Raw genomic sequence first — 14,197 nt, forward strand, 5'->3', positions numbered from 1 at the left:
GTTTCTTCAAAGTCTAGAGAAAGCATAGACGGTTCATTTATTTGAATTCGAAATATGTAAGTAAGATGAAATAAGTTTCAAACTGAAAGATTGAACGTTGTTTTGTTATTAAATATTAAAATGTCTTGAGTGCATTTATATGTTATAGCTACATTAAAGAATGTTAAAGATATGAATAAATGTGATATTATACAGGGTGTTATTGAAGTGCGAAGTAACCTCTAGGAAATATGCTTTCAAAGAAGGAAACCGTATTGCTGTACGTTTTATAAAATTTTAAAATATGGGGAAATTTTACCTACGAGGTTGTGGGACTAAAAGCAATTAAAAAAAATTGTAGCTCAAAAAATAAATGTCATTTAATTTTTTAAATATTTTTCCCGAGTTCTACATGAAGCCAGTAGCTCGTGGTTAAAATTTGGAATTAACAGAAATTTTGTGACAGCCATATCTCCCCTATTCCGTGTCTCAAAGTAGACAAGTTAGGTATTATCTGGATGATCTTGGATTGAAGTAGTGGCTTTTATACATATCTTTTTTCTTTCCTAATGTATTTTTCTTTTTGATTGTATAACGTTTTAAATCAACGAAACGTGTACGTGGCTACAGGCACTGGCACTTGGTTCGAGCAAATCGTCTTCAACCTTCTTCATTCCCTTAGAACATTCATTTGATGTTGTTCACACTTGGAGCACTTGACATGATCTGCCAACACTGTCATATTCGCTGTTTTGCCTCACAGCGATCAACAACAGGAAGCTTCTCCACTACAAAACTCCTACACGAACTTTTTGCTATTAATACAAATCGATATGAAAGCGACGAAATTTCCTCCTGCATCTCAGCATTAGCAATGGTCAGCTCGACATATTCGATTAATTAACAACAGCAAGGAGGTCTTAGTCACTTCATAATTTATGGAAATGTCTATCATGGACCCTTAATACCGGTTCCGGCTAATTGCCACCGAGTTCACACCCACAACTTTACTTTTGTAACGCGGACACTAACGCAGCAAAGAGTATTCAACCTGATCACCAGGTAAATTTTGATCGCTTACAAACTCTCATGAACCATCTTTCTGATATAATTTAGATGAGGTTAATCCATAGTGTAGAGCTGTTGCCAAGTTTCAGTGTTATTCAGCCCGGATAGTTTGGAGACGCTCAAGATTTCAGTTTGAGGGGGCACATAATTATTAACAGACAAACATTTAATACGCTTAGATTTGAAACAATTTAATAAATGCAATAGTTTCCTTGGCAATACAGAATATAAAATAATGCAAAAAACATTCATGAGGAAACTGAAACAGATCTGACATGATCATAGGATGAATAGGTGATCTTTTTTTATGATGAAGATTTTCTTCCCATTCAATTCTCGCGTTTTAATTAATTTACGTTATCTTTCAGTCACGTAGTAGTTGCTGGTTGCTAGTTTCTAATTAGAGTTGTGAATGCTAAACACACTCATACTTTTTTCTTCATTCTCATTTCGAAAATATAATTCTGTCATGTTTTTAATTAACTTATTAAATGTCAAAATTGACAAGTGACAGTTTATTAAGTTACGTCGCATGTTTTCAACAATTTTGTTTTCCATAGCCGCCGCTTGTCTCTTTTTTGTTGATCATGTTACATTTATCGCTCTCAAAAAGGAAGGCTAACATTTCTTGTCTACTTATTATTATTATAGAAGAATAAAATTATCACAATTAATTATCCGGCTACAGATTATTAAAGAAAACTATTGAAAGAGTATTTACAGTACACGATAGAAAAAATACACGATAGAAAAAGTCCGGAGGAGATTATCTTCTGCTTCCTTATATGGCTTAACTTATTTTGAAAGATTAAAAAACTTTGCTTTCGTTATCTAAATGTATCCCAAACAAACTTGTTGAAAAGTTGAAAAGTTACGAACAACAACCCCTGTAATTATTTTGATAAAACAAAACTTTATTTATATACACGGCATATGCAAAAATATTTGTAAGTATATTCTGTAAGTTTCGTCAATGATGTCATTTTCTTAAATAATCAAATTAGGAAAATACATAGATAAAATATGTTGAAAGAGAATTTTTATGGGAACGAAAATATATTATGCAATTTACAAGCCCTTAAGTGTTGTGGCTAATTTATTTTTAAATGAGAACTTCTTTTAATAAGACACTTGAGGCTTCGAGAGGCTAAGTCAATAAAATGGGTCATTTAGGAACAGTTAAGCGTACCTATAGGTTTAAACTTTTATGAACTAATAAAATAGACTTTATTCGAAATTCGCGATTGGGCGAAGTTTGCCGGCTTCCAATCATAATAAAACCACCAACTTCCTGCGTTAGACGTTGGTCGCACATTGTCTCCATTGTGAACCTAGGTAACGAAGGTTGATTGTCGTGCATGTAATTCTTCGGAATAATTTCTTTCGGTTGATTGATATGGTGGAAGGCGCACGACTGCCAGGATTAACGACACGTACACGACTTGACAACCGTACGACCTTAGACAGTCTTGAAGAGACGTCGCAGGATGGCACCCCCAAAATAATGCGGTCGGAGGATGAATGAGTATCGAGGACGTGAATGTGAGTGAGCGACGTCCGCTTCGATAGGCACTTTCAAGGTGTGTTGCGACGCGTGGCATCGCCCTCATAATACGTCACCTGCAGACGCAACAGACGTTAGATGCTGTATCATCAAAACGCCATTTGGCACACAACTGTATCATCAACATCAGCCCCCGGTTCAAGTCAGTGCAGAATGCTGCATCCACAAGGAATTAGGCCTTGATCCAGATTGTCTAATTTTAGTGAAACAGAATTGATCACGTCAGCAAACACAAACTAGTATACCTACTCGTATTTTCCCACTTTTTGACTCAAATGATGTATATACATATTTAATAAATAACGCACTCTGACACGCTTTAATAAATGTAATCAGGACGGCATATTAATTTACAAAAAAATAAACATATAACAACATCCACACTTCTTAACAACCTTACCCTTTGGTTAATCACAAAATGTCTAGTAAAATTATTTTTAAAGATTATATCTGGTGTTCATTTAAACTTCTCTTCAAAGCTGGCGTTGAAGAAACGATTGTGAACGCACCACTCGTCAGTGTGCACAGTAAAACCACAAACAACGCAAAAAGTGAGGTTAAATTTAAATCCATGATCCGTAATCCGTGGAGCATTCACAATCGACTCTTCAACGCCAACTTTGAGGAGAAATTTAAATGAACATACATACAGGTGACCCAGAATAGATCTGCAAAATTTTAACCACGAGCTACTGGCTTCATGTAGAACTCGGAAAAAATATTTAAAAAATTCTATATCAAAAAATAAAATGACCACCAATGCGGTTTCCTTGTTTTAAAGCATATTTCCTAGAGGTTCTTTCGCATTGGCGTACATTTTATAAAATATGACATACAAGGGTGTATTTTTAAAATGTGCCGAAATTTTACCTACGAGGTTGTGTAGAAGACTACAAAAATTAAATGCCATTTTATTTTTTGACAGAATTTTTTAAATATTTTTTCCGAGTTCTATATGAGGCCAGTAGCTCGTGGCTAAAATTTTGCAGATCCATTCTGGGTCAGGTCAGATCAGGTATGTATCCGAGTACACAACGTTCCAATAAAAACAATCCAGAATGTTGAAATCTGAGTTAAATCTGATTTTCTTTTCTACTAACTGATTTACTGCTTTTTTGCAACAGTTACAGGTTACAGTAGGTTACAGAACTCCATTTTAATATTTTTGATTTTTTGGCAACAATTATGATGTATTTCAACCTTAGTTGTCACCTCATTACAGCCGCTAACACTTAACAAAATTAAATTAATTACACCTAGATTTTGCTAGTGATGTGAAAGGTGCGAATATAGGGTTTATTTCCCATTACCAATTTTTTAAGAAGTTGGAAACAATAGAAGATATAACTTTTAGTCAGTAAGCTCTAGGGTGATACTTTACTAAGAATCAATAGTTTCCGGTGAGCAATAAGATATTGAATATCTCCGTAAAAAAACGCTAAAAAAAACCTAGATCGTCAGTAATAATACGTAACATTTTGTTAAGTTATTTTAAAATCACTTGAGAGTCAATGAAATTAGTTAGATCTTCTACAGCACTAACTAGTGGAGTAACGTTAGGTTTTTATTTCGGAACCGGTAGCAAGAGCTCGGATTTGAACGAAATTTTTTTAATGTGTTATAAATAAAACATATTAAAACCTTTATAGGTTAAAAATTGCCGCTCATTGTTTGTTTCATTAATTTATTGTTTATTTATAAGAACTGAAATTTTCCAGTTAGAAATCGTTATTTTCGCAAGAAAAATACTAGAGAACAATATAGAATGACTTTGGGAAGAGTATATTGTTATATTGAAACTTGTTTGGAATTAATTGTCTGTGGAAAAAGAAGAACAATAGGCAGATGTTCGGTAGTCCGGTCTTGACCGGCTCAGATAGAAACACGTTCAGTTTGTCTTCTAGAGTCGCATAGTTAGCATTTTTTGAAGAAAATATATAATTATTTTTAATGGTTTTTGACAAAAAAGTGTTTAGTAATATCATGCGATCGAAAATTTAAAAAATCCAGAGGTCCGTGAGTAATACGCTTCAGTTGGCAACACGTAAAAATGTAATTCAAATGTCATCAGATGTCATTACAATGGAGAACTGTCATTATTAATTATTGACTATTAAAATTGCTATTGCAATATGTTCACTTCAGAGCAAAAAAATTTCATTATGCAGTGTTACTTCAGAAACGGCGAATCGTTCTATTCAACACCTCTAGTTTTCGAGGAATTTCAACAAAAGTTTCCGGCCTTTCAAGGCACTTACAGAGGAGAGTAAAAAAAAAACAGACATAATTTTTGACATAACAGTCATAAGTGTGAAACCGCCCTTTCTGCATTTAAACTTATTTAGACTGATTGTGACAGTTTAGTTAATAACTGTGCTACAATCGTGTCAAAAATAAATTACTCTCTAGGATTTAGGGATATTCGATACTAGGTTGCCATAAATTTGGTTAGGTTGGGGGCTATGTGGTTTCTGGTGGCAGACAAAAGATATCTCAAAAATGTAAGGCTGTGGCTAATTCCTTGTCACAGTTGCAAATTAATGACTAATGCCTCGCTAAGTGATAGACGATTTTTCGTTTCACAATCAATTTTGGTTTCTGTCGGCATATTTGATTGAACTTAATACCTCAATTCATAGTAACCAACCTTAGGCATTCAAAATTACTTCTGAAATTTCTAGTTACACACCATGAAAAACGTTATTTCTCTAAAAGTTCGAAATGTAGGGAGTAATTTATTTTTGACAAGGTAGTAGGTACGTCTGATCAATTCTTCAAATCTTCCAGTTGTCATAAACTGTCACATTGACAATAAAGAATGGATTATATTGAATTTTTGAAAATGTCACAATTTTGATGTCCGTTTTTTTTTACTTCCAACTGTACCAACAACTTACCTTGATTATTTTGTTTTTCCATTCCTGAAAAACAACGTGTTCAAAAATAGGCCACTGTAATTGCCCACCATCAACAATTTTAGATGAAAATGACATAGAAGAGGATGAAACCGCGGAAAATATTTAATTTTTATAATACACTCTTAATAAATTTTTACTTTCAGCATCTCTTGTATATTTTTTACCAATACCCGTCACAATGATCGTTTGAAGAGTTCTACTCACTTTGAATTTTAAGTAATTCATTGTCTTAGAATTTTTTTTTGGTATCATGTTGTATTGGTAGGTGCTATTTAAGTTATTCTTCGCCAAAGAATATCCGACAAACAAATCATTAAACACAGGAAATACGATTTTAATGAAAAATTATAAAAGCTATTTTTTAGAAAAAAAATGTATGTTATAAAAAATTGTCAAAATTTGAACAGTATTTTGAATTAGTATCTCGTATTGTCAAATTAAAAATTTTAACACGTAAAACAACCGACAAAAACACAACATGGAAGTAGCGCAAACTTTTCAATAATTCGGTTTCCATGGTGACCATAGCACTCTCGATCTTTGAAAATATCCCAATTTAACTACAGGGTGAGCAACAATAACTGTTACAGTTGGCAATAAAAAAATTTACATACAATTTTCAAGACTGTGAATTGTACCTATTTCGGTTTGTTTTATTGACACTATTGACAGCTGGTTTACATTTCATATTTAAACGCCTTGGTTTTTGTAATCTTTTATTAATAAAATGGTTTTTTCCTTGGAACATGACATAAAAGTTACCAAAAATCACCAGAATTTATTGCCAACTCAATCAGTACTTGTTGCTCACACGGTATTATAAAAAAAATAAGCACAAATATAATTTCAAGATTATTTATTAAAGAAATCATAATGAATCGCTTTTTGTGTCGGTGAGTGTATTTCCGACTATGAGCGTCAATTTTTAACCTATAAAGGTTTTAGTATTTTGTATTAATGACATAAAAAAAAATAAATTATTACAATCGGAACTCTTGCTACCGGTTCCGAAATAACGCCGTATTTTTGTCTATCGTTACTCCACTAAACGTCGCACTATGCACTTTTTTAGAGTCAAGTGACTCTGTATATTATTTTATTTGTATTTTTTGTATAATTATTGTAGTTTATTTTTATTTTTTTTTAGTTTACATTGTTATTTGTCGATTCAGAATTTTTAAATGATTAAATGAAAGTAAAAATTTCTTTTACTGTCTACACGATATTCGAATTTTATACGATTTTTTTTACATTTCCTATACTTACGCTTCACGAACATGATATTTGGCCAAATAAATTCTTCGAGATAACAAAACTGTTTGTTCACTTTCTTCCAAAACGTAAATCATATTAACGTATTCATTTGTTTGACAGATTCTCCTTAGTTTTTAAAACTATGTTTAGAGATTCTTTATAGAATTATTTTTATATATTGATTTAACACTGATCACATAATTTTAAAAACTTATGGAGATGTATTAAATACATAAACGTATAGTTAGCTTGTAGCTGCTGCTATTTATTAATCAATAGATAGTTTAAATATCTGAACACATGAATAGTTGTAGCTTTGATCAGTTGAACGTCATGCTCACACCAGGCGTTCCTAATGTAAACTGTTAATTACTATTAACTTTTCACAAGCAGAGTCATCAAGTTACTTATTAACAACCCTTTAAGCTTGTTGCTGCTACCAATAAGCAGTTATAATTACAATTAACAAATTTATCTCTTATCTACTACTATAATCTGTAGTAGTTACGTATTGATACTTTTGCCAACCTTAAAGTTTTGGCAACTAAACATTTGTCCCACCCCAAGATGACCTTTTATCTGTTTATCATTGCTTCTTAAAAGCATACGAATTAACTTCTACTATCAAATTAAACTTCTTATTTGTAATATTCATTGTATGGTTTAATCTTCCATTAATTTATTTTGTTTGGCGATTTTTAACAAAAGGGTGTTTTTTTTTTTAATTTCACCTCCAAGTTCGCGTTGAATAGTCGATTGTGAACGCACCATTCGTCAGTCTGCAGAGTAAAAACACAAACAACGCAAAAAGTGTGGTTAGCTTTAAATAGCTGATCCGTGATCTGTAATTCGTGATGCGTTCACAATCGACTCTACAACGCCTATTTTGAAATGAATTTAAAAAAAAACACACTATTATCAACATTCCTATGTTCATTTTCCATTCCAAGATATCAGTTGTATCTACTATTATTTTAATCTTTCCTTATTAGTTCATATTCTAAACCAGAGTTTTCTGGTACTCTATTTTTTAATTATCACAGTACCAATTATCTCTCTTTTTTTTCGTGTCTTTTAATGTCTCTAATGTCTAGTTTAACAACATGTTTTTAAATAAATATTTTAGATTAGAAATTAGGATTAAAAATTAAGATTAGATTACTTTTCCGTATTTATCTAAGAAGATTGTTTCGAATTCTGGCACTGTTGTAAAAATACGATTTTACATTTTTATATAATATTATTTGAAGAAAATGAATTAACGTCAAATTTAAAAACACAACTTCTGTTATTGGTACAATTTTTAATTTATTTGAAGAGTTGGTGCAACATAGTAGGATTTACAATTTCGTCGGTCAACCGGGGAAGTGTTCTGAAGAAGTTCCATTACATACTCGCCGGAGGGAGGTCTGTGAGAAGAAGCCGCTCGTAAATAATCTCAAAACTTTTTATCTATGAAACAAATGATGAGAGAGACAAATTATAAGAAAGATTTTCCGTAATATTTATGTTGTACGGCTTACATAATTCATCACGAATTTTCACTAAATTTAGAGTGGTTCTCGGAAAATGTAAAACGCATGCAACGTTCTTTTGTATTTCTTTTTGTTTAAAGTAAGGTATTAAATACTGTTTTAATAAAAACTGATATTCAAAATTATTACTCCTTGTGATGTTTCCATTAATACCTATTTAAAATTAATTGCTTTTTGCCCCCGTTTTGATTGTCGATAATTTGACATGCATTGGGGATGAACATTTTATTTAGTTAAATTTAAAAACTTTTTTTTTTTCAAATTAGAGTTACCTACATATTTAGTATGCATCATGTAGCTTTCTGTATTTCATCGATCTGTAATAACTTTCATAAAATACCTACATCAAAATGAAACAGTATTGACACTAAATATCACCAGCTTTACGAATACAATGGCTATTAACTTGGTAATTTCAGTCATATCCAAATCTGAAAACATTTACGAATAAATCTCGGTAAACAATAATTTTTCGGCGTGTCAAAAACTGTGGATAGTTTCCATTATTGTCATTTAGCAGAATACAGGAAAGTTCATCATACTCCATTATCGAACGTTTTTTGTTGAATATTTTCCGCATAAATACATTACTGATCAAAATTTATAGGGTTCATGTCATGGCAAATTGAATTTGTTTAAAATTGTTTCGAAATTGTCAGCTATTCTGTTCGATTGTTTCGTAATTTTAATTTAGTTTTCGGTCATTTCTTTCCACTGTAGATTGGCGCTGTTGGAAAGAAAGTGTGCAAATACAAAATCTAGATATCTCGAGTGAAAAGAGTTTCAACATTGGGGAACTAAATTATATTATCTTAGGGTATTTTGTTTCTTTTTGTTGTCCTCATGGGCAGCCCATCTCCGAGATGATGTTTTACAATTGCTTTGATACTGTTAGTGAGCAAATTCGCACCGACATGAACGAATAAAAAAAATTCGCCTCTCCAACTTAATTTATGTGCACGCTTATTTGAATTTAAACAGAAAATTAATGAACACAAACTCTAGAACAAATTATGGAAACTGTAATATTGTTTCGCTTGAATTATACATGTATAATTATTACTGAATTTGTATGCATAGTTGTCGTCCAGAATTTATTGCTGTTTTGTGCAATATTATTAAGTTTCCTCACTTGCGAACCATCGGCGTACATAATTGTAAATCGCTTTCGCACTTTATCACACGAACGTTTTAATCATATTTACAACAAAGTGCCTCGTGACACGCTTCGGATAAAAACATGAGTTTATTGGTTTTTATAAAAATCACGATGCTAGTTCCGTATTCAGAGAATTCAATATTTAATTCTGAAATAGGTCACTAAGTGTAGTTAAGTGCTTTCCGTCTACGGTTTTTAGAGACTGACATTTTGTTGTAGAATTGGTTTGTGATTTTATGTACGTACCTAAACCTGACGACCTGAAATGTCAAAAGGGTGTTTTAGTTTAATAGATGTAACTGTTCAACATTTACATTCACACTGCTTTCAATTGACTCAGTTTTATTGCAAAAGCAACGTAAACAAATCTTCGCTTCGACTCTGAGGAGCCAAATACTCTTTACTTTTATGAATTTCGATGTCATCATCATGAAAGCATGAAGGCTGAGAGGCGCTGAGAGGAGACTCTTCATCTTGAACTTGCCGGTTGGGCTATAAAATTAAACATGAATATATGCGGAATATGCTAGAATAAACTTTATGGAGAAACCTGGAACTAGTATACGTATTATTGATTTAACTAAACTTTCCATTCCTGCGGAGGTATCTAGTAGAGAAACTACCCACACACAGTAGCTTGGATACTTATTAATATTATCACAATCTTCACCACGCTACACATCATCTAGATTAGTAGGCTTCATCTCGTTCACATAAGTTTTTATCGCAGATAAAATAATAAGACAATTTTTTTATCGGATAAATTTTTCAATTTTACGAGTTGAATTTCGGCATTTTTATTCTGGTTTAACCTTTGAATAAAAATGCCCAAATATCACTATGTCTAGAGCAAAAATGTTTAAGTAAAATTTTGGAAATTTATCAGATATAAAAAATTAGGTCGTGTTATTTTTGGCAAGATTAATTCCAGAATACAAATTTTAATGTTAATTATTATTTATAATATACAGTTATTACAATTTGAGAATCTGACAGGAGTAGCATGCAATTTTAATCACTTTTGACAGATGACAGAGTAGTAGGACGTTTTATTCGCGATAAACATTTTCGATTGGATGAAAGCAAGCGCTCTGATTGGCTGAACATGCACGTTTGATATAGGTAGGTACGTGGGAATTAATCATTGGAATTTCTTCAATTACTTTTGACTGCACACTAATTTTTGATTTTTTACTAAACCTCTATTTCGTGAAACATACATTAATTAGTGTTATAAATATTTATCTACATGTCGTTTCGTTCTTAGTGCGATCAACAATTACTTAGATAAGGGGCGGCTATGACTTTGACAGTGTCAGATTTTTCGAATCTTTGCTAACTCAGCTAATAAACGTCAAACAACTGTCACTATTAATCAAATTTTAACACAAAAATGGTTTTTACTTCAGAACACTAAAGATTCATCATTGCATCTTACTTTTATGTTTTCAATAACGGAGAATGGCCGAGTTTCGGCAAAAATTTCCAAATTTAAATTGAAACAGGTACATATATGCAACCAAAATACAGAGTGATCAACAAGAAACCAAATCAAGAGTGCTACCTCATCTTTTGTTTTATCGAAACGTATTTCTATCATGGATCAGCCGCTTTTATTTACTTGCTGTGGACACTCGTTTTGTTGGTTGCCTATCTCTCAAAAATCTGCCTTTATAAATTTTTTGTAATTCATGAATAATAGATTTAAAAGCAAGTTATAATTAATTATTATTTATTATTGATTAAGGAAAAAACACACAGTTACACAAAATTCCTTCATAAGGCACAATCTTGAGTTACAAAATTTTAAAAATAATTATTTTTCACAATTCTTTGTTTTGTTGTTTTCTGTAAGAAAAGTGTAAAAGTTATTATTCTCTAATTTTTGGGTAATTGAGAACTTACTCGTATCTTTTCTAGCAGTGTTTAAAACATTTAAATTACTCCAAGGTCAAAAAATAAGTTTTCACAAAAACTGCTCAAAATGTTCTCCATTGTGGTCCAGACAGAATCAAACTCGCCTCTCATAATTTCAAAAACCCTTATGAAGCTGTCAATTTGTTTAGGGTAATGTGTGGGTTTTATTTCTTGCAACACACAAAGGGAAACAAATTAATATCCTTCTTAAAAAATTTCTGATAAGTGCCATAACACAATTTAACTTGTTGTCTTAAACGCCTTATGGAAGTTGAGGGATGTTCCTTGATAATTTGTTGAACATTTTGCACCATTTCTAAAATTTGAACCAAGGACTGACCTGACTTCTTCTTAATAATGGGTTATGATTTGCTAAAATTAGGCACTATAATTTTAAGACATTGATAAACTTGTTGATAACCAATAGCATCAGGTTCGGACATCTGGCTTAAAATTCTTCGGTGTAAGGGGGTACAAAGTAAGGCCAGTCTTCATTTTCTTGTTTCACCCTCTTTCGAAAATAATCTAATAAAAATGCCTTCTCTTTAATGGTAAAACCCATTTTACAACTTATTCTGGGATAATTATTGCTTACAACTTCAATAAACGTCTGTAAACTTTGCCGAAATCGAAGATTTGTTTTCTAGGTTAAATCACTTAAATTTACAACAACAACAACCTTGAATTTTGAAATGTGACATTTCAACGAAGCATTTCCGTACCAGTAGCGTCGCGTTTGGCAATAAAGATGATAATTTACTTACTCTTACAAATGTAAAATGTTGCTCTTGTTAATCTTATAAATTGTTTCCCTTATCTTATAATAATAATAAAATGCACAATTATAATTCCAACGTCTAAAATTCATAAAGTATCATTTTTTATTAAGTAGCGTTTGAGACCATAAATTGTCTACGCCCATGTTTTGACCGCTTATGTGCATATGATTTTGCTACGACGTGACCGATAATTTGCAACGCTTGCTCTGATTTGGATTCTTGTTGATCACTCTGTACTTCCATGCATTCCAGAGCAAGAAGTTCGTCCAAAATCTCAAAGGCTTCTTTGATCTAAATATCACGGTATATGAGTAGATTTGTTCAATAGGAGTAAATGATGTGAATCGATTAAAATGAGAGACTATAAATTTATATTAATTATTCGATTACAAGGTATGTAGTTAGTGCTTGGTGCTTAACAACTATTTGAACCTAATTTAAAACAGGAGATGTTACAAGTAACTACTGCAAAATTATCTTATGCAAATCAAAAGGAATTATTATAAAAACAGACGACTGCTTAGCTTCTACATGAGCAACTTTTGTAACAGGATAAAACAGCAGATGTTACTTCTTCGTATATACAGGATATAGAATAAATAATAAAACTAACGGTAACCTCTTATTAAAGTTTGAACAGTGTCTTGAGTATTAATGTTTCGTTTTCTTGTCCGTTTTTTAAATTATTTTGACTTAAATAATAGCTATTTGTGCAATAAGTTAGGAAAAGTGATTTTTTTCCGTACGAGATGCGGGATTTTTAATCGAGACGAAGTCGAGATTAAAAACGCGTCGAGTACGGAAAAAACACTTTTCCTACGAATTGCACACATGATTTTTCTACTGGAGTTTGGAAAATACATAAAATTTGGATATTTTTAATATACTATTAATTTTTTCTAAATTAAAAAGCGAAATCAAAATTGTTCTGCTTTCGTTACCATAGAGAAACAATTTATTAATGAAAATTAAATAATTATATTTAATAATTATAATAAAATTAAATACCAGTTTTTACGTTACGTATCCCAGGAAACGACCAAAATTGAACTTTTAGTGTTGAAATATGATTTCCGCCCTTAGTAGGAAATTTTTCACTTTTCCTAACTCAAATTAGTATTACAATGGTGAAGTTTTCCAAACTCTAGTAGAAAAAATAGAATAAAGTATTTTTAGATCTATTTGGCAATCACACTGAATATGAAAAATTTTAGACTCCTACCTACCTAAACAAAAAAAAATTAAACCGCTTTATCAACAACGTTAGTAATTAGTAAACACAAAAAAATGAACAAATATGTGTCTTCGTGCTTGTTTAGCAACAGTTGTAAATAATTTATTGGCTTCAAATGTGGATCAAAACCAGTTGTTGTTTAAATTAATTAACATTTACTTCCCGTAATTTTCCAACAAAAATTATTTTTCATGTTTGTCGGCTTTCACGAACTGTATATTTAGCGGTAGTCGTTTATTTACTAAATTCATTATTGAACACTGAAATGAAAAGGCGTACAAATAAACATGTATTATACAGGGTGTTATAGAAGTCCACGTAATTAATTTCATCACCAATAAATCAAAACAATAGTGAGTTCAAATAAAACTTTACAGTTTTTTTTTGAAGAAACAACGACCGTTGTTCTAATACTAACAGTTTCCATCGTTTTTTCGTTCGAGTGTTCCTTTAAATTTGTCCTCCAAGTTCGCATTGAATAGTCGATTGTGAACGCACCATTCGTCAGTCTGCAGAGTAAAAACACAAACAACGCAAAAAGTGAGGTTATATTTAAACAGCTGATCCATGATCTGTAATCCGTGGTGCAATCACAATCGACTCTTCAACGCCTACTTTGAGGATTCATTTAAATGAACATCCGATATAACGTTCTTGGGGCTTCGGACCAGAACTTTAGAACAAAATTGACCTAATTCTTTCAAGTTCCGCGCTCATTTAACAAATTTAAGTAAATTATACTGCTTAGCAATTCAATAATGTCACGTCGTAATAACGATAAAATCAGCAG

At 31.7% G+C, this 14,197-nt stretch overlaps 1 protein-coding gene and 1 long non-coding RNA gene across 3 annotated transcripts in view; one reads left to right on the forward strand and one right to left on the reverse strand.

The window, feature by feature from the left end:
• Positions 1–14,197, forward strand: part of LOC138123559 (zwei Ig domain protein zig-8-like) — a 234,504-nt gene that overhangs the window by 9,869 nt on the left and 210,438 nt on the right. The window lies entirely within an intron of this gene.
• On the reverse strand, positions 11,193–12,414 carry LOC138124134 (uncharacterized). The gene is made up of 2 exons (XR_011157020.1): positions 11,383–12,414; positions 11,193–11,325 (listed from the first exon to the last, which is right to left on the reverse strand). It is a non-coding gene; the product is annotated as an uncharacterized lncRNA (long non-coding RNA).

This window comes from Tenebrio molitor, chromosome 2 (genome assembly GCF_963966145.1).
Source record: "Tenebrio molitor chromosome 2, icTenMoli1.1, whole genome shotgun sequence".
Classification (NCBI taxonomy): Eukaryota; Metazoa; Arthropoda; class Insecta; order Coleoptera; family Tenebrionidae; genus Tenebrio; species Tenebrio molitor.